General features: G+C 42.8%; 1 long non-coding RNA gene across 1 annotated transcript; it reads right to left on the reverse strand.

Moving 5' to 3' along the window:
- Window positions 1–2,398: 2,398 nt before the first annotated feature.
- On the reverse strand, window positions 2,399–5,682 carry LOC143818582 (uncharacterized). The gene is made up of 3 exons (XR_013224623.1): window positions 5,468–5,682; window positions 3,031–3,764; window positions 2,399–2,449 (listed from the first exon to the last, which is right to left on the reverse strand). It is a non-coding gene; the product is annotated as an uncharacterized LOC143818582 (long non-coding RNA).
- Between the last annotated feature and the right edge of the window lie 705 nt (window positions 5,683–6,387).

Here is a 6,387-nt window from a genome sequence, read left to right on the forward strand (position 1 = left end):
TCATCATCTCCACCAGAAGGGCAGGTTCTTTTTGCCCAAGGTGTTGATATATTTTGCAGGAATTTTCGCCATCAGCACATAACAGCTCTTGTACTTTCTTACATCCGACATAAGGTAGACAATGCAACAAGGCTGCAATACTGGATGCCTTCTCCTGCTGGTCTTTGCTGTGTAACCTTATCAGTAACTCAGGTAGGAATGTCCTGACGTGGTGGCTGAAGCCTCTCTTGTCCCTGTTGCAGCTCTTGGCGAGATCTGCAAATAGTGAAGTGGAGTATGTCCGGATCAGCGGGTTTGAGCTGCTCAGGGATTTAGTACAACGAAGTGCAATGTCCTCAAATTTACTGCCAAGTTTTGATCTTTTCAGCAGGGTGACAAACTTTGACAGAACTTGTAAGCTTTTGATGATCACTTTAAGCTTCTGACGACCCATTAGTTTACTGTAAAGACAGTCATAGATGAGGTCTTTCAGTTGATGCACCTGTCGTGGTGCACCTTTACAGGCATTTCCCATAGCTTCTACAGCAAGACAGACCTCAAGCTCGTCCGAGCTGTCCATCTTTGAAGCCATTAATAAGATTAAATCTTTTGCTATTTTCTTCTCCAGGAGCTCAGGATGGAGTAACAGCTCCGAGAAGAACAACATGCTGATGAGTCTGCTCTTTCTGACAGCAGATCTCATTGCTATAAGGAGGTAATGGATGATCTTTCTCCTTTCCACATCAGTTAAGACACATGTAACGTAATGATACATCTCAGCCTGGGTTGTGTCTGTGTCTCGGAGGACATTAGCGTCATCCTGATGGTTTATGAACCCATAGCTAGGGTGCAGAAGATGATAATAAAAATCAAAGCCGTCAGGTGGTCCAGCTTGGTGTTGTGTAAGGGCAATCAAGTCATCCACGGTCAGTTTGGGAAGAAAGAAGTGCAGCGCAGAACATTCTCTGATGGTTTTGTTGAAAATCAGATCCAATGTTTTCACTGCACTGTTCTGTGGATGCTCCTCATTGATTTCCAAGCGCTTCACGACGTCTTCAGGGCGATACACGGCAATATTGGCCAGGAGCGTCATAGCTGCACCAGTTATTCCCTGATGTCTCTCACTTTCTGCTTTCAGCATGTGTTGAGAGGTCTTATCAATGAGCTCATTAGTCAGAAAGTTGTCAGCGTCCGCTCTGGCAGATGTTATGGTTGACAAGAACAGGAGGGCGTTCACCAAATCCTGTCCATCCAGATCATGCAGATGATTTATTAGCATGCTGGTCATGGTCTTCATTTCTTCAGGCTCATATGATGTGACAATGCCTGGAATAGTGTCCTTCAGGAGCGGGACAGCGAGCAGGTCCAGCGAGGCCAACAGGTCTTTATACTGACGGCTGGATGCCATGCTGGAATGCTTCATCATATAATCAGAGGAAATCTGAGAAAAATGGAATATGATGTTAGAGGAAACGTCATGAAATTATCAATGGAATTAATATGCATTATAATTAAACGTAAATTATTATTTCTACAATATAAATATAAATAATACAATGATATTTCACATTACAGATGTTGTTTTAGACACACATTTCAGTAAATCTTACTGTAATGGCAGAAGGAACAATAAAATGTTTCAGGGCTCAGATACAGAGTACCTGGTGTTGTTATCTACATCTGTGGAGAACAGAGGAGGATGCAGCCACCGCCATATTGGAAATATGCTTACCCCCTTATGGGACGACACCACAAAACTTACTGGCCCTAATTATACGGAAAGAACAATCTGCATATTGTAATAAGAGATCAGACCCCTCAGTAGTTACTGATCTGCAATTCATCATTTTTTTGGTGAATCTACGAAATATCCATCAAAATGTTGAGCTCATTGCTTTGTTTAATAATTTGGCAAATTCAGCCTCTTATCAATTGTCACCATAGCTGCTCCTGTTGGGAATATCACAGATTGCTGCTGACCCTTTAACTCCTTCCCAACATTGAACATAACGGTATGTCCAATTTGGAGTGCATGAAACGGGCTCCCTCTCTCGCCCCATCGGCCTTCACATGACACAATCGCGGGGAGTCAATGGTAGTTATGGCAAGCAGAGGTCAAATAATGACATGATGCAGATGTAAAGTAGACATGTGCAGGGGTGTACATAGAAATCATGAGGCCCCATAGAAAAAGTCTGAATAGGCACTTTTACCACTTCCCCCATAAAAAAACAAAAATTCCAAAACAATCACCCGGTGTTCTTAAATCCAGGCATGCATGTATTAGATATAGGCTAAACATTGTATAAGTAACAGATTGTCCGGAAATACAAGACAATGTACATTTTATAGCGAGGTTTGGGTTTTTCTTCTCATTTGCGTAAAATAAAACACTTACATCCAAGATATGTTCCTTGTAACAGTCAGATAAGTAGTACGGCAGGATGGGAGGATAAAGCCGGAGGACAACCTGAGACAGCAAAACATAAAGAAAACATTCACTTTACATGGGAACTGAACCTTCAGCAAATTGTATAAATCAATAGTATAAGTGAATATAAGACACTTCATAATATATCTTATCAGAGAAATGAGCTTCATTTTATTCTCATCAGTCAGCTCTTCCCCTCCCCCATCTCCTGATGCCATTAACTCTGAATCAACGGCACAAATCCGTCTTGCATAGTGATTTCACAAGTTTGGAGGGAGAGGAGGAGCAAAGCCAGGAGGAAGCACAGAAACATTGTCCTGCAGGATTCTAGCAGGTATATTAGCTTATTCCAGAGCTGGATTCACAGCTACAATGCTCAGTACTGCTATGTAATTTCCTCCATGCCTCTGTGCTACCTGAGGAAACATCTAAAATACTTTTTGTATGGGAGACACTGATTCAAAGACAAATGCAAATTAGAGATAGTGACTGTAGGGTGAAAACTGGAGAACAATGCAAAACACCATACAAGCCATATAATGGCCGGAAATAGCGTCATTCTTCACATCATATTCACACATTACAACCTATGATTAAATGTCACATAAAAGTATCGTTACCCTCTAACTACTTTACTCTTCTGGTTGATCCAAGAAATGTGATGGGAATAGTAGTGCTACAGAATTCAGCTGGGATCTTAGTAATCAACAGGGATCTTCTTGTCCAGATTTCAGCTCTGTAGTCGTTTATCAACCCTAAAATGAGCAATAGATCGGTCAGATTTTATTCTTTTATTTTTTGGCAGGAAATGTTTGTTATAACCTCAGAATACTTACAGTAATATCTGGTGAATTCCCGATGGAAATGAGATTTCTAATCCAAAAACAAAAGTTTACACTTGAGCTTTCAACGCTCCACAAGTAAAACTGTGAGAACCTTCCAGCAGTAGAGCGATATTCCACCTGTAATATAAGGAGCAGATTAGATTTTACCATTTTATTTCCCAGTTCTGTGTGTACAGTGATGGTATACCCGATCACCACTAACGTAGTAACTCACACAGGTTTTATTTCAGACCAGCCAACAAGTAGCCGATTGATAGTGGTTAAATGCGGCAGGTTGTCAGGTGCAATCCTGGCCTAACTCAGTGGTCGGTGCCGACAGCCGTGGTCCGGCCTCGTCCACTTATCTAATTAGTGTAAGAAGAAGGCCCAGAGCCTCCGCCATTATACTCACTCTACAGATGTCCGGCTCTGCGGGGTCCTGTACACGCTGACGTTCTCTTCTCAGCTTATGTAGGTGGTGACTGACGTCCCCTCTGTGGTCCTGGACCAGACAGAGTCAGGAGGGAGTTCTGAAGGGGAGGAGAAAACATTGGAGCCATATTACATGGTGACATAATCCATAGTGCAGCTCACCCTGCACCATACAAGTAGAGAGCTGGCTGCCATTATCATTACTAGTATTTATCTCTATAGGGAACCTGTCACCTGATTCCTGCTGCCCGAGCCACGGAGCCATGAATTGCAGCAAGGTACATTATGTAGTATGAAGAGCGAGCCGGGACCCATCGCCGGAGACAGGACTAGTCCAGCACTGCACCGGCCGTCTGTGATTGACAGGTCTCTCCCTCGCCTGTACATAAGGAGACACCTGATAATCACCTGCTGTGGTGCTGGGAAGAGCCGGCCAGGTGCAGTGCTGGACTAGTCATGTCTCCGGCTATGGTCCCTGGCTAGCTGGAGCGTTTCTGAGAATAATATACCTTCGCTGCAATTGTGCGGCCATCTGTGACTCATGCTGGCTGTGACTTAGGCAGCATGAATCAGGTGACAGGTTCCCTTTAAAGCACCATTAAAGGGGTTGTCCAGTCTTAAGCTAGAAGTTTGCAGTCACTTTATGTGATGGAGACTTATGAACGCTCACATAACACGCACTGCGCTCTGCGGATCCTCCGGAGCAGGGGGTCATGTGCTTCCATGTCTGTGATTTGCCACATTCCGACTAGACTGAATCTGACCTCGCTCTATACACTTGCATTAATCAAGGCCGCGGCTGCCTAGTCTGTACATGACCTCATGTATGTAAAGCACTTGTGGTCATGCACCCACCGCCGGCGAATCATAGAGTGACTGCAGACTTGTAGCTCAAGGCCAGACAACCCCTTTAATTCCAGAGCGCTGCACATGTGAAGAGGGATTACATATATACATACAGTACAGTGAGAGCTGGATACCCCTTTCCTTATTATCCCCCTTGTAAATAGCTGAGGGCACATTTTACACATTATCGCCCTCTTCCCCATGTAAATAACTGGGGGAACATCAGCGTCCCCCCATGTAAATAGCTGGATGCCCTTTCTGCACATTATCCCCCTCCCACCTTATAATGTGCATCTATCTATCATTCCTCCCCATGTAAACAGATGGGGGCACATTTTGCATTATTGCCCCCCTCCATTGAACATGTGGTAAATGTTCTTTATTAACTATTTGTGTGCTTTGACTACTGGTTTAAGGGCAGAAAAATTCACATTATGGAAAATAAATAAAAGGAAAAATAAGAAAGGCATGTCTGTTTGAAAAAGTGGAGGAAAAAAAGAAAATGGAAAGACTGAAATTGTCTTCCATCACTTTTTTTCCCATTTTTGCATATGAGAAAACATTGATGACACATGGAAGGAAAAAATAAATATTCTGCCCAAGAACGGATGAAAAACAGATGGAGCATACAGAGGAAGAAACAGATGAGGGAAAAATGGCGTCTAATGTTGGCCCAATCCTGACATTGAGATTTGCTCCCTGGTTTTCTATCGGCGATTCCTACTTTTATATCCGATCACTGAGGACTGGATTTGTTTCATGATTTGTAAATAAAAAACAAAATTGGTGAAACCGTTTTCAGGAATTTTTGTTTTTATCTGTGTTATTGTGCCAGGAATTGTGCTGGACGAGTTACTCATCTCTAGGGGCAATGGCCGCTACCCATACACCAGAGTACAAGGAAAATAATCAGGAGAAAAACTTCTAGTGTCATAACAGCACACAATAGATTTACCTCCAGATGGAGAAGTCCTCAGTCGATGATCTTCAGGAAAATCCACAAATAATCCGCTAATCCAGAAGTAATCTGTTAATACCGAAGTATTTAGCTAATATCTGCTAATACAGAAGTATTCAGCTAATTCACATGTATTTCGCAATTAAATCACTAATACACAAGAAAAAGATCTAAGTAAGTGCAGTCAGGAGACAAACAATTACCAAGTCTGAGCCAGGGAGATGGAACGGAGTGTTTTTATGTTCCGCTCTATTGTGACATCATCACTGACCTGTGTGACATCACTGCCAACTTCCATATAAGGTAAGTGATGATGTCACAATGCAGTGGAATAACCAATACTTTTTCTCTCACTACCTGTCGCTTATAAAGCAGCTGATAATGATGGTGGCACAAATAGGGATGAGTGAAATAACATCCTGGCAGTTTTCCATGTAATAGATGACATCCGGTGGTTACAGAGGTTAGGCTGAGCTTTTCCTATTTCCAATTCTCAGCATATGACATGTAGTGATTAGAGACCATGCTCGGGGGTTAACAAAGTGTCTTTGACGTTCTCAAATACTATTTTCAAGTCATCATGGCTGAATGTCTCGCCGCTGTTCGATAGCCGCAGCACATGCAGGGATTTGTTAGACATGCCTGTTTGTTAGACAATCCCTGCAAGTGTTGCAACTGTCGACCAACCGTGCGACTTGCAGCTGCAGCAACTCGTCCATAGTATTCCAGCACGCCGAAACGCTCTATTAACACTTTCCTTTATCTTCTCAATCTCTCTGAAACGATGCATCAAACTATATGACCTAATGCTCAGGATAAAGTCTTCAAACATTTGGTGGCATCAGTGGATTTTCTCACATTTCCACTGATAGGGGGCAGTGTTCTGAGAATTGTGTCATCATCTGATTCACCAGGAC

Source organism: Ranitomeya variabilis, chromosome 3 (assembly GCF_051348905.1).
Source record: "Ranitomeya variabilis isolate aRanVar5 chromosome 3, aRanVar5.hap1, whole genome shotgun sequence".
NCBI lineage: Eukaryota > Metazoa > Chordata > Amphibia > Anura > Dendrobatidae > Ranitomeya > Ranitomeya variabilis.